Genomic DNA, 26,135 nt, shown 5'->3' with positions numbered 1-26,135 from the left:
CTAGTTGCCTAAGACCAAAAATACCTGGACAAGTAGCACAAATGAGAAAAAAAAGCCTCTGAGATTCTGCAGTGGTTTTGTTAACATAGTAATAGTAAATTTCAGAGATTTAGTATTATCATGATTATCTACTTATTTACAGCTAATGCTGAAAGTTTAAAAATTAAATTATAAGTGAAATAGTACTATCCATTTACTTAATTTTAAAAATGTGTTATTGGTGTAAACCAATGTAAGTTTAACATTATCTAATTTAGTATCACAATTTAAGAATTATTGGTTTAAATGTCTTTTTTGTTGTTAATCCTAACTTGAGGATAGTTTTTCAACTGCTTTAAAAAAAAAGTATTGATTTTAGAGAGAAAGGGAGAAAGAGATAGAACATCAATGATGAGAGAAAATCACTGAAGATCGAGCCTGCAACCTGGGCATGTGCCTTGAATGGGAATCAAACCATGACCTCCTGGTCCATAGGTTGATGCTCAATCACTGAGCAACACCAGCCAGGCTACTTTTACTTTTTTACATTCGGTATGAAAGCATAAACATTATGCTTTCTCTGAATGTTTAAAGTTTCAATGTTTTACAATAAGGATACATTATTTTATCATAGAATAAACAAATAAAACTTGGTCCCATGCCCTGACTGGTGTGGCTCAGTTGCATGGGTGTTGTCCCATATACCAGAAGTTTGCTGATTCGATTGCGGTAAGGGATTATGCCTGTGTTGCAGGTTCAATCCCCAGTGTTGGGGGAAGGGAGGTGCAGAAGGCAAGCTCTTAGATGTACCTCTTTCACACTAATGTTTCCCCCCCTCTCTCTCTCTCCCTTCCTCTCTCTCTCAAAGCAATAAAAACATATTAAAAAATCCTATATAATAAAAGCCTAATATGCTAAGTGTCTGGTCGACAAGTCGGCTGTTCAACCAATCAAAGAGTAATATGCTAATAATATGCGCTAAGGCCACTCAACTGCTCACTATGATGTGCACTGACCACTAGGGGGCAGACACTCCGACCAGTAGGTTAGCTTGCTGCTGGGGTCCGGCCAATTGGGACTGAGCAGGATGGGCTGGACATGCCCTGGAGCCCTCCCATGGTCCCTCCCTGGCTAGCCAACCTCCCATGTCTCTCCCCGACCCCGATTGTGCACCAGTGGGGTCCCTCAGCCTGGCCTGCACTCTCTCTCAATCCAAGTCCCCTCAGAGGATGCCGGAGAGCCAGTTTTGGCCTGATCCTGCAGGCCAGGCTGAGGGACCCCCACTGGTGCACAAATTCATGCACCGGGCCTCTAGTAAATAAATAAAATGAAATAAACGTGAGGGCAGGGAAAATCTGCTACATGGCTCTTTAAACACACACACACACACAAAACATGGTCCCATAATAGTGGATGACGATCTTTAAACCAGTTTTGGTATCAGGAAAAGGAATCTTGACATGTTTAAATGACACAGAACACAAAAAGTTTAAATTAAAAACAATATAGGGTGGGGCAAAAGTAGGTTTATAGTTGAGTACATGAAACTCAGACCTTATTCTTGTATTATTATTTATTATTGTGTTAATTTTCATATGAAAAACTGTAAACCTACTTCTGTATAATAGCACAACTAAATCTTCTCTAAAATGAATTCATATCTTTGGTACCCTCTATGTTCTCATATCAAGCATCTTACAAATTTATCCATTTATGGAGTAAGATTCAGCTGGCTTGTTAATAAGACTGTTATATAGAGTTGATAATTATTCAGTAAAAAAAAATGCAGCCCTTATCTTCTTTCTCTAGTTATATCTTATGTCCAGGAAATAAACACAATTATTAAGAAAAGAGATAAAAGTTAATGAATATCCTAAGGTTAGTGTTCAAAATACATAATTACTTATGATGGAGTTTACTATTAATCTTCCAACTAGGAAAATTATTTTTCACAGTATCATATTTAAATACATAATTTAGGTCTTCAAATTAACAGATATCATATTCAGTAATTTTTAGTCTCTCACATAGCACTTTTAATTAAAGTATTTATTTTCTTTCCTGAAATACATTTCAGTTGCAATCAACTCCAAAACCTCTTGAGAGCGGATGCCATTTAGTATTATTATACGTGCATTACCAAGGAGAAACTGCTGAACCAACTGAGATCCCATGATGCCAGTTAAATTTCAATCTTCTTTTCAGGCTCCCAAAACATCTCAGCACTACTGTAGGTTATAAGTTCTGGGTGATGTGATTTGCTTAAAAAACAATGAGAGCAAAGTGTGGAGCAGACTATTACAGGTCATAGCAAAGTAAGCTCAGAAATATAGGTACAATTCATTTTTTATTATGTGTATTTATTAAGTACTGAAATAATAAACATGAAGGCCTGATAAGAGTTGAGAACACCAGGTTAAACACATGCCTTCCCTATTACTCTAAGAGGGCATAGTTTGAAAAAACAACAATACCCCTACAATTTAATTTAAAAAGTAGTGAGGAGGGAAAATGCTCTCATACTCATCCTATATAATAACGAGGTGATATGCAAATTAACCCTCACACCCTCACAAGATGCTGCCTACGACCAGGCCGGCAGGGGGGTTAGTGAGGGATGACCAAATGACTGAACAGCAGGCTGTGTTGGGCGACCAGGCCGGTGGGAGGGGGCTATGAGGGGCGACCAGGCTGGCAGGGGGGGGGGGCAGCTGGGGGTGACCAGGCTGGCAAGGGGGGCAGTTGGGGGCAACTAGGTCAGCAGGGGGGCAGTTAAGGACGATCAGGCCAGCACGCAGAGGCAGTGAGGGGCTATCAGGCTGGCGGGGGGGCCAGTTAAGGATGACCAGGCTGGCAGGCAGGTGAGCGATTAGGAGCCAGCGGTCCAGGATTGTGAGAGGGATGTCCGACTGCCGGTTTAGGCCCAATCCTTAGGATTGGGCCTAAACCGGCAGTCGGACATCCCCCAAGGGGTCCCTGATTGGAGAGGGTGCAGAGGCTGGGCTGAGGGAATTCCCATCCCCTCCCCCCAACCCTGTGCACCAATTTCGTGCACCAGGCCTCTAGTTACACTATACTCTGCTTTCTGAAATGTTCACAAAATGTTGCACTACTAAACTTAAATCTACTTATTCTGTGTGAAATATAGTGTTCTGACTTTCAAATATTTGTACTGCTATCGGATGCTGACCAACTGTTAACTAACAGGATAATGTCCTTAAAATATAAAAATAATTGCTGTTTCACTACTGGCTAGGCATTTTTTATTTTTTAATAACAAGGATGCAATTGTACCAATTCAGCCTTAATATTCCGCCTAGCCCCCTTGGAGTGACAATATTCATCTACAGGGCAGCACTCTAAGGTAGGTGATGTAAACAGATATTAATTCCAATCCTATGCACCAGGATTATTTTATTACATGACAGTCATTAATCTACAAAGAAAAATTGAGTTATAATTTCTAGTGTAATAAGACTTTACTTATCATGCCCTGGCCGGTGTGGCTCAGTTGGTTGGGCAGCATCCTTGTACTGAAGGGTTGCCGGTTCGATTCCCAGTCAGGTTGTGGGCTTGATCTCTGGTAAGGGGTGTGTGGGAGGAAGCCAACCGATGTTTCATTCTCACATCAATATTTCTCTCTCTATAAAAATCAATAAAAAAATATTAAAAAAAGACTTTGCTTAAGTAAACATTAAACTCTGCAAAAGAAATAAAACTACCAATGGTGATGCAGATATAGAAGGGAAAAATTATAAACAATATATCTACTCTACTCTTTACCAATGATACTGCTGTTAGACAAAACTGTTAAACAAATAGGAGACTACAAAGATATAGCTGAGCAAAGCCTTTCTTGGATCTATACATTGTCCTCAGTAGCATGTATTGTTAGAGAAAGATTTTAATTAAACACCAGAGAGAAGAAATCTGCCAGTTAGAATTCGAAAGTAGTTTGCTTTGCTAGGAAATAAATGGCTAACAGCTTACATGGTCTTTCTGGCAATACTTCTATCAGACAAAACAGACTTGAAAACAAGGATCAATCCAACTAGAGCATATTACACTGGTAAACATTACCCAAACTAGGAGCACCAAAATTTATAAAGCAAATATTGATGAACATAAAGGTATTATAGTATAGTAAGAAGTTAGGGAAATTCCAGGACAAGCAGAATAGGAAAACTAAGACAGATAGTTAAACAACAGTTTGCAGCCATCTAGTAAATCCTATCTTCCCTAAGCCAAGGACAATTAAGAGTAAATGGTTTGCACTCTCCTATTCAACCAGAGGGTAAATAGCTTAAATCATCTTACTCAGGGAGATAGTTAACAGAAATCCAATTAGTAGCATTTGCCAATCACATCCAAGGACAAGATTTAAGAGAACAAATCTAACTTTGGTATATCATCATAAAGTTTCAATTATAACCTCAACAGAAATGGCTGCCGGCCACGGAGGGAGCCCCAGGCTTGGCTCTGCTCCAGGCTACAAAGTTTCAATTGTAGAAGGAAAATAAATTCCAGATACCAGGGCCTCTGCTTGGGTTGCCAGGGGGCGTGGCTGGCCTGCAAACCACCACAGGCCACTCACTCAGGCTGCCCCATGCCCCAAGGGAACCCTACCCTGATCAGGGACACCCTTCAGGGCAAACCAGCTGGCCCCCACCCCTGTACCAGGCCTCTATCCTATCTAATGAAAGAGTAATATGCAGATTGACCATCACTCCAACACACAATATAGCTGCCCCCATGTGGTCAAAGATCCTGCCCCCATGTGGACACAAGATGGCCACCACAAGATGGCCAGCAGGAGAGGGCAGTTGGGAGGCACCCGGCCTGCAAGGGAGGGCAGTTGAGAGGGACCAGGCCTGTAAGGGAGGGCAGTTGAGAGGGACCAGGCCTGCAAGGGAGGGCAGTTGGAGGTGATCAACCCTGCAGGAGAGGGCAGTTAGGAGTGACCAGGCCAGCAGAGAGGGAAGTTGGGGGCAAACAGGCTGGCAGCAGAGTGGTTAGGGGTTGATCAGGCTGGCAGGCAGAAGTGGTTAGGGGCAATCAGGAAGGCAGACAGGCAAGCAGTTGGGAGCCAGCAGTCCTGGATTGTGAGAGGGATCCCAGATTGGAGAGGGTACAGGCTGGGCTAAGGGACAACCCCCCTCCGTGCACGAATTTCGTGCACTGGGCCTCTAGTCACTACATAAAAAGACAACAAGTGTTGGTGAGAATGTGAAGAAAATTGAACACCTGGGCACTATTGGTAGGAAAGCAAATTGGAGCAGCTACTATGGAAGATAGTATGGAAGTTCCTCAAAAAATTAAAACTAGAACTATCTTATGACACAACAATTCCACTTCTAGATATACTAGTATTTATGTAAAGAAATCCAAAACACTAATTTGAAAAGATATAGGGGGATAAATGGTCCTGAAAGGAAACCTGGCTTGGTGTGGTGAACACACAATACAATATACAGATTATGTATTATAGATTATGTATGTGCCCCTGAAACCTATATAATTTTATTAACCCAAATAAGTTCAATAAAAAAAGAATAAAGAAAAGATATATGCATCCCTATGTTCACTGCAGCATCCTATATAATAAAGAGGTAATATGCAAATTGACCGTCATGCCCTTGCACAAGTGGCTGCCTCCATGTGGTCACAAGATGGCTGCCCCCATATCGTCAAAAGATGGCCATGCCCATGTGGTCACAAGATGGCCGCTCTCATGTCATCCCAAGATGGCCAGCAAGGGAGGGCAGTTGGGGGTGAACAGGCCAGCAGGGGAGGGCAGTTGGGAGCGACCAGGCATGCAGGGGAGGGCAGTTGGGGGGGACCAGGCCTGCAGGGGAGGGCAGTTGGGGGGGACCAGGCCTGCAGGGGAGGGCAATCAGGGGCGACCAGGCTGGCAGGGGAGGGCAGTTAGAGGTGACCAGGCCAGCAGGGGAGGGCAGTTGGGGGCGACCGGGTCTGCAAGGGAGGTCAGTTGGAGGGAACCAGGCCTGCAGAGGAGGGCAGTTAGGGATGACCAGGCTGGCAGGGGAGTGGTTAGGGGGCGATCAGGCTGGCAGGCAGGCAAGCGGTTGGGAGCCAGTAGTCCTGGATTGTGAGAGGGATGTCCGACTGCCGGTTTAGGCCTGATCCTGGTCTAAACCGGCAGTCGGACATCCCCTGAGGAGTCCCAGATTGGAGAGGGTGCAGGCTGGGCTGAGGGACACCTCCTGCAGTGCACGAATTTCATGCAACGGGCCTCTAGTTATTTATAATAGCCAAAATAGGGAAGCAACCTAAGTGCCCATCAATAGACAACTGGATAAAATATACAGTATATATATACAATAGAATAGTACTTGGCCATAAAAAGGAATGAAACCTTACCATCTGCAACAACATGGTTGTACCTACAGGGTAGTGTGCTAAGTAAGGTAAGTCAGATAGAGAAAGACAAATGCCACGATTTCACTTATATGTGGACTCAAAACAACCAAGTAAACAAACAGAAACAGACTCTTAGATACAGAGAACCAACTTATAGTGGCCAGATGGGAGGTAAGTTGGTAGGATGGGTTTTATTAAAAAGGTGAAGAGATTAAGAAGTACAAAATGGGAGATTAAAAATGGTGGCAGAGTAAGTAGAGCTGCACTGACACTCTCCCAGGACCAAAGTAGAAATACAACTAAAATAAAGAAAAACCACCTGGAAAAATCAACAGAAGACTAGCTGGAAAGAACCCCGATAACCAAGGAAGGAAAAACACCTGCATAGAGACCAGAAGAAGTTCGGAGATGCGAAAGGGGTGGTCAGGGTGGTCAGGCTCCTACAGAAAGCAGCTGAAGATCGGGAGGGGTATCTCAGCTATGGGGAGTTCCTATTGAGAACTCTGGGGTCTAAATCCCAAGCTGGTCTCCCCAGCCCAGAGCATCAGAACTGAGAAAGGTGTCCACATAAAACCTGGTTGTGAAAAGCAGCAGGGTTGCTGGCTGCCAGCTAGAGGCACCTAAAATTCAGGCACACTCTCAAAGAGCCAAGGAACAAAATTTCCTGTGTAGCCACTCACCTTGGTCTCCTGCAGAGGGAGGGCAGAGTGGATTGGAGCTGTGTGAGGAGAGTCCAGGGTTGGGATTCTGGAGTTGGAGTTTAGAGGGGAGCCACCCCAGCTTCCTGTGCTGAATATTTCCCTCACACTGTGGAGGACATCTTTCTCCAAAGGACCTTTGCTATCCAGGTGGTTTTTCCTGGAGGAAAGGCAATTGCCACACCCTGTTGAAAGACCTCTCACCACACCCTGTTGTCAATAGCCTGAGGCCAATCAAAGTTGATAACAATTGGTGAGAATGTGAAGAAAATTGGCAGAGGAAGATCTCTGGAGGCTTTGAGTCTTTGCCTGATCTCCTTCTGGGCCTGCAACTAGGAAAAGGAAACCCTGGTGCACATGTTCTTTCCAAAGGCATCCAGCCTCAGTAGAGGGAGCCACAAGCTGTGGATTAATGATAGCTCCAAACAGGGTACTCAGGGCCAGTCACAAACAGTGTCTGAAATTGTCCTGCACTAAAGATTGGAAGTCGTAGCAGATCTACCAAATGCACAGACACAAAGAGGCAGCCAAAATGGGGAGACAAAAATGCAACCTTCAAATGAAAGAACAAGAGAATTCTCCAGAAGAAGAGCTAAACGAAATGGAGATAAGAAATGTATCTGACTCTTTTCCAGCTGGAACCGTGGAGGGTTCAGCGGCGGCGGCGAAGGAGGAGGAGGGAGGAGGAGGGAGGAGGAGGGAGGAGGAGGGAGGAGGAGGGAAGAGGAGGGAGGAGGAGGGAGGAGGAGGAAGAGGAGGAAGAAGAGGAAGAGGAGGAGAGGAGGAAGAGGAGGAAGAGGAAGAGGAAGAGGAAGAGGAAGAGGAAGAGGAAGAGGAAGAGGAAGAAGAAGAAGAAGAAGAAGAAGAAGAAGAAGAAGGTTCCTGCTGTGCCAGAAACCCTCAAGAAAAAGTGAAGGAATTTCGCAGAGCTGAAGATCAAGCGCCTGAGAACGAAATTTGCCCAAAAGATGCTTCGAAAGACAAGGAGGAAGCTCATCTATGAAAAGGCTAAGCACTATCACAAGGAATACAGGCAGATGTACAGAACTGAGATTCCAATGGCTATGATGGCAAGAAAAGCTGGCAACTTCTATGTACCTGCGGAACCTAAATTGGCATTTGTCATCTGGATCAGAGGTATTTATGGTGTAAGCCTCAAGGTCTGGAAAGTGCTGCAGCTTCTTTGCCTTCGCTAGATCTTCAATAATACCTTTGTTAAGGCCAACAAAGCTTCGACTAACATGCTGAGAATTGTGGAGCCATATATTGCATGGGGATACCCACACCTGAAGTCAGTAAATGAAGTGATCTACAAGTGTGGTTATGGCAAAATCAACAAAACATTAATTGCTCTGACAGATAACTCATTGATTGCACGATCTCCTGGTAAATATGGCATCATCTGCATGGAAGATCTGATTCATGAGATGTATACTGCTGGAAAGTGCTTCAAAGAAGTAAATAACTTCCTGTGGCCCTTCAAGTTATCTTCTCCACAAGGTGGAATGAAGAAAAGACCACCCATTTTGTAGAAGGTGGAGATGCTAATAACAGGGAAGACGAGATCAACAGGCTTATTAGAAGAATGGATTAAGATATCTACCATGGTTATTTTTGTAATCTGGTCAGTTAATAAACTTAGTCCTATAAAATTGAAAAAAAAAAAAAAGAAATTTATCTGATATAGATTTCAGAATGATGGCAAACATGCTCAACAGCATGAGAAAAGATATAGTAACGATGAAAAAAGGACCAGTAGGAAATACAGAATGACGTAGCACTACTAAAGAAGACAATAGGAGGAATACACAGCAGATTAGGGGAAACTGAGGATCAGATCAGTGTATTAGAAGATAGGGTAGAAAAACATTACTCAATCAAAGAACAACAACAACAACAAAAAAGAATTAAAAAACAGGGACAGTTTAAGGGAGCTATATGACAACATGAAATGTAATAATATTTGCATAATTGGAGTGCCAGAAGGAAAAGTGAGCAAGGGATATAGTACGTGTTTGAAGAAATAATGGCAGAAAACTTCCCTAACCTGGTAAAGGAAAAAGTCATACAAGTTCAGGAGGCACAGAGTTCCAAGCAAGAAGAACCCAAACAGGCCCATGCCTAGACACATCATAATTAAAATGCCAAAAATTAAAGACAAAGAGAGAATCTTAAAGGCAGCAAGAGAAAAGCAAACTGTTACCTACAAAGGTGCTCCTATCAGGCTGACAACTGATTTCTCATCAGAAACTCCACAGATGAGCAGGGAATGGCATGAAGAAAGCAAGCATCTGAAACCAAGATTACTATATCCAGCAAGGCTATCATTCAAAATAGATGGTGAAATAATGAGCTTCTCAGACAAAAGAAGGCTAAAGGAGTTTATCACCAACAAACCAGCATGGCAAGAAATGCTAAAGGGACTGCTGTAATGAGAAGAAGAAATAGAGAGAGAAACCTAGGCATACAGAATTAAAATAGCAATAAATATCTATTAATGATAACCTTAAATGTATATGGATTAAACGCTCCAATCAAAAGACATAGGGCAGTTGAATAGATACAAAGACATGACCCAATTACATGCTGTCTACAAGAGACCCAACTCAGAACAAAGGACTCACAGAAGATGATAGGAAAGGGATATAAAAATTTTTTCCATGCAAATGGAAACAAACAAACAAACAAACAAAAAAAGCAGTGGTAGTCATACTCATATTTGACAAAGGAGACTTCAAAATTAAGGCTATCACAACAGGAAAAAAGGTCACTACATACACTAAAGGGTTCAATCCAACAAGAGGATATAACCCTGGTAAACATATATGCACCCAATATAGGAGCACCTAAATACATAAAAAAACTTCTAGAGGACTTTAAGGGAGAGATCAACATAAATACAGTAATAGTAGGGGATTTTTATACTCCACTGATTTCACTGGATAGGTCTTCCAGACAAAAATTAAGACAGAAACAGTGACTCTAAATGACACACTGGATCAAATGGATTTAATTAACGTGTATAGAACATTTCACCCCAAAGCTGCAGAATACACATTCTTCTCTAGTGCCCATGGGTCATTCTCAAAGATAGACCACATGTTAGGGCACAAAGCAAGTCTCTATAAGCTTAAAATTGAAATCATATCAATCATCTTCTCAGACCTTAATGGATAGAAATTAGAAAACAACTATAGTAAAAACAGTCAAAAACCTTCAAACACACGGAGGCTAAATACTATGTTATTAAACAATGAATGGGTTACCAATAAGATCAAGAAAGAAATCAAAAACTTCCTGGAAATAAATGAAAATGAACACACAACAACCCCAAATCTCTGGGACACAGCAAAAGCAGTTATGAGAGGGAATTTCATAGCACTACAGGACTACCTCAAAAACAAGAAAAATTAGTAACAAACTGTCCTAACTGGTTTGGCTCAGTGGATAGAGCGTCAGCCCGAAGACTGAAGGGTCCCAGGTTCGATTCCGGTGAAGGGCATGTACCTTGGTTGCAGGCACATCCCCAGTAGGGGGTGTGCAGGAGGCAGCTGATCGATGTTTCTCTCTCATCGATGTTTCTAACTCTCTATCCCTCTGCCTTCCTCTCTGTAAAAAAAAAACAACACAATAAAATATATTTTTTTAAAAATTAATAACAAACTACAGGTATGTAACCCAACAATTTAAAGAATTAGAAAGAGAACAAGTACAAATTGGTAGTTACAAAATAGTCATGGGAATGGAAAATATAGCATAGGGATTAGACTGTATAGTCAATTATATTGTAACTAGTGGTCTGGTGCACGAAATTTGTGCATGGTGGGGGGGGGATTCCTTGGCCCGGCCTGCACCCCTGCAATCTGGGACACTCGGGGTATGTGGGATCATGCCTAAACAGGCAGCTGGACATCCCTCTCGCAATCAGGAACTGCTGGCTCCTAACCACTCACCTGCCTGCCTGCCTGATTGCCCCTAAGCACTCTGCTGGCCTGCTCACCCCCAACTGCCCCCCCCCTCACTGGCCTGCTCGTCCCCAACTGCTCCCCCTCACCAGCCTGCTCATCCCCACCAGCCTGCTCACCCCCTACTGGCCCCCCCGCCAGCCTGATCACCCCCAACTGATCTCCACTGCCAGCCTGCTTGCCCCCAACTGGCCCCCCTGCCGGCCTGCTCACCCCCAAATGACACCTTGGTCACCCACAACTGCTGTCCCATCCTGGCCTGATCACCCACAACTGCCCTCCCCTCTTGGCCCCTAACCGCCTCTACCTCGGCCCCGCCACCATGGCTTTGTCCAGAAGAACATCCGAAGATCTTCTGGAAGGTCTCCCAGTCTAATTAGCATATTACCCTTTTATTAGTATAGATTAGAGGCCCGATGCATGAAATTTGTGGCAAGGGGCTTGGCCCTCGCAGCCCCAGCTGCCTTGGCCCTCGCAGCCCCGGCTTCATCGGAAAGTCGTCTGGATGGTTGTTCTGCTGTTCGGACTAATTAGCATACTAGCTCTTTATTATATAGGATAATGATGTTTGGTGTCAGATGAGTACTAGATTTATAAGGGTGGTCACTTTCTAAGTTATATAAATGTCTAATCAGAATTGTACACCTGAAACTAATATAATGTATGTCAATGGAATTGAAAAAAAATATTTAAAAAATAAAGGCAGGATCAAAAAAATGGATACGCCTGATGCAAAAGCAGAGGAGCTTTCATTTACCCTCTCAGAAAGGATTCAGAAACAATTTCATAGCCCTGACTGGTTTGGCTCAGTGGATAGAGCATCAGACTGTGGACTGAAGGGTCCCAGGTTCGATTCTGGTCAAGTGCATGTACCTTGGTTGCGGGCACATCCCCAGTGGGGGTGTGCAGGATCGATGTTTCTCTCTCATCGATGTTTCTGACTCTCTATCCCTATCCCTTCCTCTCTGTAAAAAGAGAAACAATTTCATATAAAATTGCCTTTGTAATACAAAGTTAAATAATGGCAATTTGTATACTTTAACCTAATATACACAGACTAGTAGCCCGTTTGCATAAAGATTCGTGCAATAGACCTTCATTCACCTGGCTGCCTGCACCAGTTTTCTGCCGGCACCAGGGACCCAGGCCTTGGCTGTGGCCACCGCCTTCTGCCTTCTTTCAGGGTCAGGGCTTGGCCCCGGGCGGTGGCCTTGGGCTCGGCCGCACCCAACATCCCTGCTAAGGATCGCAGGAGCCGACCCACAGTGGTTTCCTGTGATCCATGCAGGCTCCCCGCTGGTGCACAAGGCCGGGAAAGCCTCCGCCCGAGGCTTTCCTGGCCTTGGGCTCGGCAACACCCAGTGTCCCTGCTACCGATCGCAGGAGCCCACCCCCAGTGGTTTCCTGCGATCGGTGCAGGCTCCCCGCTGGTGCCCAAGGCCGGGAAAGCCTCGGGTGGCTTTCCCGGCCTTGGGCTCCGCCACACCCCAACGTCCCTGCTACAGTTTCCTGGTGGGCGTGGTTGGTGGGCGTGGCTTGGGCGTAGTGAAGGTGCGGTCAATTTGCATATTTGTCTATTATAAGGTAAGATAATTTTTCTACATTTGTTCCATTTACCTCTTTCCCCAGGTCTGTTTCTCCATTGTGATTAGAAATTATACCATTAAGCCAAAAGAAAACAAGTAATTAAAATATTTTACTTTTGCATATTTTCAAGGTCAGGGAGAAAAAAAGGAGTCTTGGGGACATAAGTACATAATGATATTTATCACTAGAAGAAAGTTGGCTGAGGGTCTGGATAGAAGTAAAAGGAAAAAGGGGCAAGACTAAGCTTGAGAAAAAATACCCTGAGACTTACCTTGAAGGGATCAGGTGAGGTTCCCCAGTTCTCTATATTTTCCTACAGAATTAATCCTAGGAACTGATAGAGGTTAGTTCTTTACAGCATGGGCCCTAGAATCAAATAAGCAGTGAGTCTTGAGTCCTGCCAGTGTAAGGAAGTTAGTTGCTGGCTATCTATATATTCCCATTATTCTTGGGGATATAAGGACCACAAAAGATGGGATAGAGAAGGCAGTAGCACCTGAGAGTGGACAAGAGGGCAATAGAAATATATCAGAGAAAACTGAGGGAATCAGTGGAAATCCTATATAACAAAAGTGTAGTATGCAAATTGTCCCCTCAACCAGGGGGCAAGGCTGGCCAGGGGAAAGAAGGGAGGTCCTGGCTGGCGGCAGAGGCTGGGGGAAGGGAGGAAGGCCCTGGTGGCAGCAGGTGGTCAGGGAAAGGGAGGGAGGCCCCAGCCGGCAGCTGGCAGCCGCTAGGGACTCTATCAGTGCACTGTTTCGTGCACTGGGCCTCTAGTGTAACATAAAGAGCTGATCTGAAGCAATGTGGAAGACGAGAAAGTCTGAACCCTCAGAAGACTGTTATGGATTCTTCAATTCCCCATATAACTGTCATACATCTGGTCCTGGAAAGATAATCAACTCTGGGATTACTAATTATATTACTTTTAATTTAATTATTCTACTTCAAATATAATTATATTTCTTAAATGTCATCGTCAGAGTTTGTTATGGAAGAGTTTCAGTAAGATAATGGTTACTTCTTGAAACAAGAATTCACTAGTATAGTAATCTAGGCATGTTTTTTTTTTCTTTTTTTAATCTTTATTGTTGAAAATATTACATATGTCCCCTTTTTTGCCCCATTGACCTCTCCTAGCCTGCCCCTTTCCCCCCACCTGAGGCCTTCACCACCCTCGTGTCTGTGTCCACAGGTTATGCATATATGAGTACAAATTCTTTGGTAGCTCTCTTCCTATCCACCCACCCTCCCCTGCCTTCCCTCTGAGGTTTGACAGTCTGTTCAGTGCTTCTATTTCTCTGGATATATTTCTGTTCATCAGTTTGTTGTTCATTAGATTCCACATATGAGTGAGATCATATGATACTTATCTTTCTCTGACTGGCTTATTTTGCTTAGCATACTCTCCAGGTCCATCCATGCTGTTGCAAATGGTAGGAGTTCTTTCTTTTTTACAGCTGCGAAGTATTCCATTGTGTAGATGTACCACACATTTTTAATCCACTCATCTACTGATGGACACTTAGGCTGTTTACAAATCTTAGCTATTGTAAATTGCACTGCTATGTACATAGGGGTGCATATTCTTTCTGATTGGTATTTCTGATTTCTTAGGGTTTATTCCTACAAGTGGCATCACTGGGTCAAATGGGAGTTCTGTTTCTAATTTTTTGAGGAAACTTGAGACTATTTTCCAAAGAGGCTGCACCAGTCTGTATTCTCACCAGCATTGTACGAGGGTTCCCACATCCTCACCAACACTTATTGTTTATTGATGATAGCCATTCTGACAGGTGTGAGGTTGTATTGCATTGTCATTTTGACTTGCATCTCTGATTAGTGATTTTTGAGTATTTTTTCATATGCCTTATGGCCTCTGTCTGTCCAATTTGGAGAAGTGTCTATTTAAGTCCTTTGCCCATGTTTTTATTGGATTGGTTATCTTCCTTTTTTAAAATTGTCCGAGTTCCCTTAAATTTTGGAGATTAACCACTTATCAGATGTATCATTGGCAAATATATTCTCCCATGCAGTGGGATCTCTAGTTATTTTGTTGATGGTTTCTTTTGCTGTGCAGAAGCTTTTTATTATGACATAGTCTCATTTGTTTATTTTCTCCTTAGTTTCCATTGTCCTAGGAGATGTATCGGTATACATATTGCTATGAGAGGTGTCTGTGATTTTGATTAGATATGGTTTCCTTTGTAAAAAAATTCAATAATGGGTTCAATTTCTTTAACAGATAAAAATAATATTCAGATATTATGTTTCTTCATGTGCCTCTTCTGGTAAAATGTGTTTAATGTGTTCATTTGATCAAAGATTTCAAATCTGCCTGCATAAGTTGTTCATAAAATCTTATGATTTTAAGAACTGTAGCATCTGTAGAGAAATGACCTAATATTGGTAATTCATCCTCTCTTTCTTTTTTGATCAGCATTATTAGAGGGCTATTCATTTTACTGTTATTTTCAAAGAACAACGTTTAGCTTTGTTGATTTTACCTATTGTGCTGTCTCTTCCATTCATTTCTACTTTTTTATAATTTCTTTCCTTCAACTTTGGGTTTAATTTGCTGTTATTTTCCTAATTTCATTAGATGGATATTTAGATAAGTAACTTTTGACATTTTTATTTCTGGCATCTACATTTTAGGCTATAAATTTCCCATCAATAATAACTTTAGTTGATTCACATATATTTTGATATATTATATCTTCATTACTCTGTTGCAAATGTGTTCTAATTTTCATTGGGCTTTCTCTTTTGATACAGTAGGTTATAAAAAATGCATTTTAAGGGGATTTGTTAGTTACTGTTTTATAATCCATTTCATCCTTAATTCTACTGTGGTCAAATAACATATTCTGAATGAAATTAATTGACTTACTTTATGGTTCACTGTGTGATCTATTTTGGTAAAAGTTCAATATGACCTTGAAAAAAATTTTTTTTGTTAATCTACACTCAAGCATAGGTATTTTTCCATCGATTTTTAGAGAGAGTGGAGGGGAGGTGCAAATGGGGAGAGAGAGAGAGAAACATCAATGTGTGAGAGACACATTGATTGGTTAGCTAACACAGGCACCCTGATCGGGGCCTGGGTTCAAACCTGTAACCCAGGTTCATGTCCTTGATGGGGAATTAAACTTGTGACCCTTCAGTGCACCGGCTGATGCTCTAACCACTGAGCACACCAGCCACGGCAATAAACATATTTTTAAAATTGATTTTGAGAGAGCGGATGGCATGAAAGGAGAAAGAGAAACATCAATTTGTTGTCCCACTTATTTATGCATTCATTGGTTGATCCTTGCATTTACCCTGACCTGGGATAGAACCTACAACCGTGGGGCATTGGGAATTGGAATTATGGCTAAACCAGTGGCCTGGTGCTCGAAATTTGTGCACATTAAAAGGGAATTAATTAGAGGAAATATTTTAATATTGTTATTTGCCCTTTCTCTATAATGGAAGTGTCAGAGATGAAAGAAAATTAGTAAAATGTATATGAAAATTTCCCTCCTGTCAGTGTCTGGGGCACGCCACGGGACCCAGAGTCAAGTCCCCGCCCACATGCATGCGCCTTGAAATTACATGAGACCCAGACCTGGCCAGCTCTACCCCCATTGGGTGAGACCCAGACCCGGCCGGCCCCACCACCATCAAGCCCCACCAGGCGGGGGGGGGGCGCAGCCTCAGGTCCCCCATCAAGCCCCGCCGGGCGGGGGGTGCGGCCTGAGATCCCCCGCCCCGGCCAGGCGCCACACAGCCTCAGGTCCCTGCTAATCGGTCGTTAGGGTGTCACGGTGTGATGACCATTTGCACATTAGCCTTTTATTATTATGACTAGTAGCCCATTTGCAGGAAGAATCCTGCAAGCGGCCGCTGCGGCCACGTGCGCTGCCGCTGCCACCGCCATTGCGGCCCCCACGCCTGCACCCGCGTGCCGCTGCCGCCCGCCCTGCCCCATTCCGCCCGGGCTGTCCCTCTGGCAGCCACCTTGCTTTCCGCTTTTCCTCCCTCTTCCTTCTAAGTTGTCTTCAGTCTTCACTCCTCCCTCCCTCAGTGTATGCAAATTAACCACCATCTTTGTTGGGTAATTTGCATACTTGCCCTGATTGGCTGGTTGGCGTGGCTTTGGCTGGTGGGCGTGGCTTGGGCGTAGTGAAGGTGCGGCCAATTTGCATATTACTATTTTATTAGGTAGGATGTGGTTTGAATGTGAATGTAATGTACAAAATAAGGAGCACACCACTGAATAAAAGTAGTTTTTGAACTGATTTAAATTAGAAGCTAGTCTGATTTTTAGGGTCCTTAAAAATCCATATCCTTCCAGATGGGACCAAATATAAAGGCTTTGAATTTCTTCATGCTCCAACATATGTCAATTCTATGATATAGAAACACATATTAAAAGCAATACTAAAGTGAAGTATAATTTTAATCAGCCAAAAAATTTGCTGGTGAAACTGTGGTGAAAATAACATTCATATATTGATGGTGGCATAAAAAATTAGTACAACCTTTAAAAAAAAATATGATAGCTATTGTAAAGAGAACTACACAATGCCCATAATTTTTGAACTAATATCCCACTCATAACACCTTATAAAAAATAATTCAAATGAGGAAAATAGCTATAGTTTTATTTAATAGTGCCTCGAACATAAAAGGCACTCAAGTATTTCTTCAAATGAACACCTTTATTTGCAGTTCTTCAAATTACTGCCCTTGGTACCTTTCCTTTAAGATTTACCTCTTTTTGCCCTAGCTGGTTTGCTCAGTGGATAGAATGTCAGCTTCGGACTGAAGAGTCCCAGGTTCAATTCTGGTCAAGGGCACATTCCCAGGTTGTGGGCTCGATCCCCAGTAGGGGAAGTGCAGGAGGCAGTCGATTAATGATTCTCTCTTAACATTAATGTTTCTTTCTCTCCCTTCCTTCCTCTCTGAAATCAATAAAAATATTTTTTTTTAAAAAAAAAGGTTTATCTATTTTCATCATCTGCAGTTAGTTTTATTTATTTATTTTTTTGCAGTTAGTTTTAAAATCAAACTTTGGGCCAGCAGGCCGCGCCACACCGTGCCCATCCCCCGCCGGCACCACCGCCACCCGCGGTCTCCCTCGAGGCCAGCCCGCCCGCCCCAGCCCACAGGCCTCTTAAAAAAAATAAAAAAATAAAAATAAAATAAAACTTTGTCTAGTCTCTGTACTACCATCTTCTTCAGTAACTTCACTGTTGACTGCTATCAGATTCCCTTACCTTATACTTTTACCCTTTGAATTCACATAAAATCTAATTTGACCATATATTATATCCTTGACATCATTAAAAAAAAAATCTGAGGCTTCCTTCAAGAGCCTAAGATGTCCTCCTTTGCAACACCTTTCTAGTCTAAACATTCATCTCATTGCTTGCTTCATTAAGAAAAAACAGCCAGAAACCTTCACATCTATCCTCACCTGATCCTCAACATACCTCTAGTCCTGTACCTAAACACTTACATTTCCTTCTGGATCTGAGGAAGAATTACCACCTTCTTGCTTTCATATATCTTGCTTCCTTCTTCTAGCCTCATTCAAATATTTCCATTCAAGTTTAAATGTAACCCCTCTTTTTAAAAATCAAATTCACATACCACAAATTTCACCTCCTTTTAGTATAGAAGTCATTGTGGTTGTTTTTTTTTTTTAGTATATTGCTATACAATGTATTTTAGTATCAAGTTTCTTCAACCATCACCATTATCTAATGCCAGAACATTTTCATCACCCCCAAAAGAAATCCGATACCCATTAGCAGTTACTCTCTATTACCACCCCCTGGCGACCACTAATACTTTCTGTCTTTATGAGGTAAATGTTTAGACTAGAAGGGTGATGATAAAGGAGAAGGATATCTTAGAATTTTGAAGGAAGCTTCAGATTTATTTTCTATTAGGTCAAGGGTATAGTATTCTAGACATCTCATATACGAAATCATGCAGTATGTGGCCTTTTGTGTCTTGCTTCTTTCTCTTTAGTGTAATATTTCCAAAGTTCACCCATGTTATAGCCTGTATCACTACTTCATTGCTTATTACATTGTATGACTGTAAGTGCATCTTATTTATTCATTCATCAATTGATGAACATTTGGGTTTATTTCTAACTAGAGGCCCAGTGCACAAAATTAAGGCACTTGGGGGTCCCTCAGCCCAGCCTGTGCCCTCTCGCAGTCCAGGAGCCCTCAAGGGATGCCTGACTGATGGCCTAGGCCCACAGGGAGCAGGCCTAAGCTGACAGTTGGACATCCTTAGTGCTAACGCAGAGGCAGGAGAGCTTCCTGCCACTGCTGCTGCACTCGCCAGCCATGAGCCCGGCTTCTAGTTGAGCGGCACTCCCCCTGTGGGAGTGCACTGACCACCAGAGGGCAGCTCCTGCATTGAGCATCTGCCCCCTGGTGGTCAGTGCGCATCATAGTGACCGATCATTCCACCATTTGGTCGATTTGCGTATTAGCCTTTTATTATATAGGATTTTTGGATCTTATGAATAATTCTGCTATAAATATTCACGTGAAAAATTTTGTGTGAATATATTTCCAATTCTCCTGGGTTTATATACCTAGGAGTGGAATTGCAAGTTAATTATCTCTTGATATTCAAAGCTATTGTTTCTCAGTTCAGATAGCCTGGGATATTTCTCACAATGCAAACAACTCTCTACTGACATCGACACCCACCTTCACTCAAATACCTGCAGTCTTCAGTGTCTGCACACATTAATTACAACTTCTTTCCAATTAAACCGAGGGCAGGGATCAGTTCTCATAGTTCAGCTCATACAGTAGGTGGTTAATATATGCTCATGACATATTGGCAACCTGAGATACCCACAAATGAAAAAATGACTTATTCACTCTTTCACTTGATATTTGAGTATGTATTTTATGTTTAACTAGAGGCCCAATGCACAAAGAATTGTGCAAGAATGGGCCTTCCTTCCCCTGGCTGCCAGCACCGCCTTGGCTCCGGCCAGAGCTGCCTTTTCACCTTTGCTTTGGCCTGGAGCCGCCTTTCTGCTTTCCCATGCTGCCCAGAGGCCCAGAGCGGCTGGGGCGGTGCGGAATGCCTGTGTCCCACCCACGGCCGCTTGGCACCTGTGTATGCAAATTAACCCGCCATCTTTGTTGGGTTAATTTGCATACTCACTCCTGATTGGCTGGTGAGCATCGTAAAGGTACAGTCAATTTGCATCTTTCTCTTTTATTAGTATAGATGTTGGGCATAAATAATGGATAAAACTTATTGATTAGTTTTATCTTACCCCAAGTGCCAGTTCAACTCCACACATACTTACTGAATATTTATGATCTGAATGGCACTGGGCCAGGTATGACAGGAGACACAAGTAGGACTAAGATATAGTCTGAAGCCTTTTATGGCAGTACATAAATTCTATATACCAGTGATGGGCAACCTTTTGAGCTTCGTGTGTCAAACTTCGCCAAAAAACTGAGCATAACTCGGGTAGTGTGTCACTTTGAGGAAAAACATTATTTCGCAAATGTTTCATCCTCAGGAGCAGCACAGGTTTCATCCTCGGCATGCGGCCGCCTCAGTGGCCGCGTGTCATCAGAAATGGCTACGCGTGTCAGTGCTGACACGCGTGTCATAGGTTCGCCATCACTGCTATATACAATAACAATGACAAAAACAAACAATAACAATAGTGACAGCACTATATAGTAAATCCCATAAGAAAAGAACAAAATGGAGGGTCAATGAACAGAGCATATATGGTTGAGAGAGTGGAAAGAGAAGACAGACATCAGGAAATATTTCTTGAAGGTGAAGGTGGTACTTGAGAAAGGGGCCCAAAGAAAGTTGCATTTTGATAGAAATTCTTGGGAAAAGAGTAAGTTTTTTAGGCAGAGAATAGCATAAACAATGATAGAAAGACTGGATACAGAACTGAATTTTTTTTCCAGAAACCAATCAGTTAGGGATACATAAGTAGGTAATGAGAGATATGGTCATATTGTGAAAGACATTAAGTATTAGGCTTAGCATTAGAAGAATGGCTTGAATATCTTCCTATAATAATTCAAATTACTTTAGTGACTCCTCACCAAACCTTTTCTTAAAACTTTTCTATTTTGTATATTTTCTAAAGTGATCACTGAAATTAATGATATCTCATTTCTACAAGACACTAAAATTTTTGATAGCTAAGTGAGCATGTTGTTAGGGAGAGACAGAAGAATTTCAATAGTCCTAGTATGTACTGTATCCCATACTTCTTGGGATTTGTAAGGCTTAATATGTGGGCAAATCCCAATAGCCAGAATAGCAGAAGTAAGACTGAGGGGAAAATGATAGCATTCATTATGCTCCTTACACCAGGCATTGTGGTGGGTGTTTTATATAATATCCTTGATTTACTGAATGAGTCCAGTTAGGTTTATTGCAACAGAGGCTCAGGTAGTTCAAGTAAATTGCTCAAGGTTGCCAAGCTAGTAAGCTTAGATAGTAAAATGTTGACACCAGTTTTGAACTAAGGCCAAACTGACTCCACATATTTCCCAATATTCACTTTGATTTATTTTTACCATGTAAATTATTGCAGGTTTGTAGGATTGCCACACATGTGTCAATGAAAAAGGCTGAATATTTAAAACATAGGTTTATAAGGTCTGGAGAAAAACTAGGCTGAAATATTCAAAACTGGATTTAGAATGGCTTAAGAGATCAACACCAAGAGAGAGCAAGGTTAGGTCAGCTTCTTGACTCAATATGAAAAATGATCTTACCATAGACCTTACTTAGGAATACCAAGGGAGCAAAATTCCAGTTTTAATTTGGAAATTAGAGTAAACTTCAAGAGAATTTGATATTTGTCTGTACTCACTGATGCATTTATTATTCTAACTCCTTAGAACAGTGATTAGCGCATAGTACGCAGTCAATAAACTTTTCCTATATAACAAAAGCCTAACATGCCAAGTGTCCGGTCGTCCAGTCATCCATTCAACCAATCAAAGCGTAATATGCTAATGATATGCTAAGGGTGCTCAATCGCTTACTATGAGGTGCACTGACCACCAGGGGGCAGACGCACCAAACATTAGGTTAGCTTGCTGCTGGGGTCTGGCCAACAGGACTGAATGAGTAGGGCCAGACACTTACTGGAGCCCTCCCGTCGTCCCTCCCCAGCTGGCCAACCTCCCATGTCCCTCCCGGCCCCGATCATGCACCAGTGGGGTTCCTCAGCCTGGCCTGCACCCTCTCGCAATCCGGGATCCCTCAGGTGATGTCAGAGAGCCAGTTTCGGCCCGATCCCACAGGCCAGGCTGAGGGACCCCACTGGTCGGGCCTCTAGTGTTGAAATAATGGAAAAGTCACGTAAGGGTTATTCTCATTTAATACCCTTGAAGGCCCTGAAATAGAAATTAAAAACAGTAGAGGAGTAAATTTGAAAAACCACTCAAATACACTCTTTTAACACTGGACCTTGTGGCAAAAACTACTAAAACAAACAAAAAGCAATAGCTGTAAAACATTAGCATGACTTTACAAAGAATGGTGACAAAAGAATAAAAAGACACTTTTTCTAGCACTCTGTGGTTAATGGTTAATCAAATTTCAGTGAGATGGAATCCAGAATTTTGACTTACTGTTTTAATATTTCAAACTGCTGTGAGCAGTGTATTCAATGACTACTTTTGGAAAAGAAAATGATTATCAATCTAAATACTCTAAAAAATGCACAATGAAATGAATAAAAAATCTCAAATTATTAACTCTAGGAGCAATGGAATGAAAAATCTCAAATTCATTAACTCTAAGATAATAAGAGCACACATACAGAAGCATTTTTCTAATTTTGATAGTATGTTTCTATTAGACTATGCAATGAAAACTACAACAAGAATATTAAAAAAGAAGCCTTTAGAAGATAGTAAACCTCTCCACGGGAACACTTTTCCATGGACTTACCTTCTATTTTTCATAAGCTTTTCTAATATTTATTGATGGAAGCAATAAATAACTGCCACTTATCAAGTCTTTCAGCTGCAGCAATTTTTATTTATGTGCATTTCTTTCATGGAATAGTACAGAAACCAATTTAAAAAACTCCTTTGCTTCCCAAAGACAGTTTCCAAAAGGTAATACCAATGTATCTCAATCAAAATTTTAATATCTTTATCTATCTTTTCAAGTTAGCTCCATAATCTTTACTTACTTCAATAATTCCTAATATTACAGTTTACTTTGTCAGACTGATCATATATTACACCTAAAGAAGAGAGTTAACACATTCTCTCTATTCAATTAGTTAATACTTGCTTGAGGCAGTCTACATGCCCCTAACCTTATAATAACAGACATTGTTTTGTCTCACCTTTTCAATTACTTGGAGAAATTTTGTAATCTTTAAAAAGATAACTCATTGATTTTAGGGTCTGAGATCTTTTATGTTTACAGAAGGCTAACACATATTTTTCCTTTTACTGTAACATTTAATTTAAAACATATTTTCTAATAAACTCTAAACCAAATAACTTTTTAAAGGAACTAGAATTAAAATAATTGCAAATTCTGAGGATAAATTAGGTAAGAATCCAAAAGGAGAATATACACAGGCTTTATTCTTTTAAAAATCCTTGAAGGACATTACAGTTCATTTGACAGATATTCTAAAATTACTAGTTGTTGAGATTTCCTAAGCTCTATATTGATTGATTCCTTCAGTACACATCCACACACTCAAGTATTGTGGTACTTGAAAATAAGAAGCCACGGGATCAAAATTGTTTTGAGTGTTTATTACCACTTTGCATATAGTTTCTTATAAAACAATGAGAGTACAGGAAAAATAGATGTATTCACCTTTTGTCCTTTGTGAGCCAATCCCCCTGCCCTTAAAATCTGAGCTGAATCTCATCCTTGTATAATGCTTTAAAACTAGATATCATTTTTTAATCTATCTGAATTTAATTAAATTACAAAAAGGAAAAATGTGCTAACGTCTAACTTTCAGAAAAACTATGTATTACATGTAAGAATTTAAGGTTAAGCTGTTCTCAGGCACAGGGCAGAACCTGTAGCCTAAAGTCAACAAGTCTAAGAATGGAAGATACCAATCATATTCGTTAAGGTAATACCATGTATGTGAGTACTTCAGGATGATACTTTCATTCTTGTAAGGTGAATATGCCTCGTAATTTATGTAAAATATGGAGTGCTGTAATGAGCCGTGACTGCAGAGTTCCGGTAGCATGCCAGGATAGTGACACACACCTCATTAGGTGAGCGCTGGACTGTAGGCAGCAGAGGTAGGCAACTGTGAGTCACCCAAGAAAGTGTGCCATCTTGCAGAGATGAGTAGATAATTCTAACAAGAGGTTTAGAATTATTTTGAGAACGCATTAAGAAAAATTTTGTCGAGGAGGAAATATTCCATCTTGCATGTGGAAATAAACCTCACATTAATTTTGACGGGAGGGTGGGACATTAGCAACACAAACTGGTTTGATAACCAAAACTTTTCACATAAGACATAATCCCCAAAACTTGAAAACATAGTCTGTGCAAATGGCACCAGGTATCGCCTTCCCAAGCCCTAGCCGCTACAGGCTGTGGACAGGAGGACACCCTACCATCACTTGAACCCCACAGGAAGTGAGTTATGTTTCCCCCTCCCCGAGGACTGCCTTCCTCCCCTCCCCCAACCGGAAGTGAGGCGCCTCCATTCAATCGACCTCAAACCCAGACAAGCCAATTAACAATGGCAAAAGAGAGTGAAGGGCGCCTCCACCGTGGCCGTCCCCAAGCTCGCCGTGCTTACTGACCTGCTGACGATGGGGTAGGCAGGAGCCCGGAGCTAAAGAAAGTCCCCTGCACAGAGGACAATTCTCTGAGCCTCTTTCATTCGCATTCGCTCTTCGCCGGCGTCTCACCGCTGGAGAAAGATTCCTCCGCAGTACTGTATCCTGATGTCCTTCCTTTCTGTTCACCTCATCGTCTTAAACACCTTCCCACAGGCAACTTCCGTTAACGCAATAACACTTAAAGTTGTTTCGGTGAGGAGAAAATGAAATATTATGCCCGACACCTTCAGAAAAATGAAGGGATTATTTTGTTCAAATGCGACGCTGGCCAGCGTGGTTACGCAAGTGAGCCTCGCTTTCGCGGAGGTTTCTGGGAGATGTAGTGTTTCTAGTCGCCGAGGCCTGCAGGAAGTGTTGGGCCTTGGGTTGGCAATTACTGTAGCTGGCGTCCTGGAAAACCCAAGCAATGTGTCCCCCCGCAGGCTGACCGAGGGGCTCTGGCCCTGGCTCAGTACCGCAGGGACTTATTTTAACCGAAATGTCCCTTCATCCCAACCTCCCGAGCCAAACAGGAGCCCTCTAGACCTCATTTTATTGAGGTACGAACGTGAGAGGGGAACACGATAACGCCTTCCGCGGGACTGAGGCGCCCACAGAGGGTGAAGGGCCCGTGCGCGCGCGCGCTCGCCCCGCCAGGAGCTCGCCTCCGAGTGCGCGCGGATGGGCGGTGCGCGGGGCTGCGTGGGGGCGGGCAGGCCGAGGGCGGCCGAGCGGACTCGGCGGGGGCCGGTAGTTACTTGTTAGAGTCAGTTGCTTTGGTGGCGGTGGTGGCCGCGGTGACCAAGAAGGGGACGGGCCCGCCAGCGATGGTGGTCACCGCGGCAGCTTGTGGGAGCCTCAGGTAACGGCGGCAGGGCTGCCCGCGTCCCCTCCGTTCTCTTCTCTTGCTCCAACCCGTGGGACCTGGGTCGCCGCGGTGTGAGAGCGCTGGCCCGGGGGAGTCCGGGCGCGGCGGCGCGGCGCCTGGGTGAAGCCGCCTCGGGGACTTGGGCGGCTGAGCTGGTGCAGCCTCTCTGGCTCCGGCCACCGCGGCGCCCACCAGCCCTCGGGGCCAGCCGGCACTGCCCCCCCTCCTCCTCCCTCCTCCTCATCCTCCCGCCCCCCCTTCCCCCTCCTCCTCCTCTTCCTCCTCTCCGTCCTCCTCCTCCTCCTCCTTCTCCTTCTCCTCTTCCCCCTCCTCCGGCATCCCGGGAAGCTCGGCGCTCCCCGAGGAGGGAAAGTTGGGACTTGGCGCCAAAAGGCGCCCCGGGCGCGGCCGGGAGGCTGCGGGAGAAAGTGCAGGCTGGAGGGTGGACTCCGGAGGCCGGGCAGGAAGTGCTCCGCGCTCCTGCTAAGTCTGCACAGATATTCCGCTCCCAGTCTGGGAGCATCCGGCGCAGCCTCGCCTGCAACAACAGGACGAAACCCGGTAGCTCTTTGCCTGTTCGCTTCGGGCTGAGGCTTGTGAGCCCCGTAACCTGCGGGTTAGTTCGGTTGTTTGGGGATTCTGTTGGTCATTTTGTTTCTCCTTTGCCTTTTGATTTATGCGTCTTTGCAACTTTCCTTACCTCCTGCCAGGAGGAGGATTTGACGTCTGAACCCCCTTTCCTACTCCACAACCCCCCTCCCCCCGCCCCATATTTTGCACCACCCTGCTGAGAGCATGA

The 26,135-nt window shown here is 43.1% G+C and overlaps 1 protein-coding gene and 1 pseudogene across 1 annotated transcript in view; one reads left to right on the top strand and one right to left on the bottom strand.

Moving 5' to 3' along the window:
* HMG20A (high mobility group 20A) overlaps positions 1–25,053 on the bottom strand; it is a 128,274-nt gene extending 103,221 nt beyond the window's left edge. Inside the window, exon 1 of the mRNA XM_054716665.1 lies at positions 24,451–25,053. The gene's annotated coding sequence lies outside the window, so the exon portion shown is untranslated. The remainder of the gene's footprint in view (positions 1–24,450) is intronic.
* LOC103303875 (60S ribosomal protein L7-like) lies at positions 7,920–8,652 on the top strand (annotated as a pseudogene).
* Positions 25,054–26,135: the final 1,082 nt, after the last annotated feature.

This window comes from Eptesicus fuscus, chromosome 5 (genome assembly GCF_027574615.1).
Source record: "Eptesicus fuscus isolate TK198812 chromosome 5, DD_ASM_mEF_20220401, whole genome shotgun sequence".
Classification (NCBI taxonomy): Eukaryota; Metazoa; Chordata; class Mammalia; order Chiroptera; family Vespertilionidae; genus Eptesicus; species Eptesicus fuscus.
This window is presented reverse-complemented; position numbering and strand designations above follow the sequence as displayed.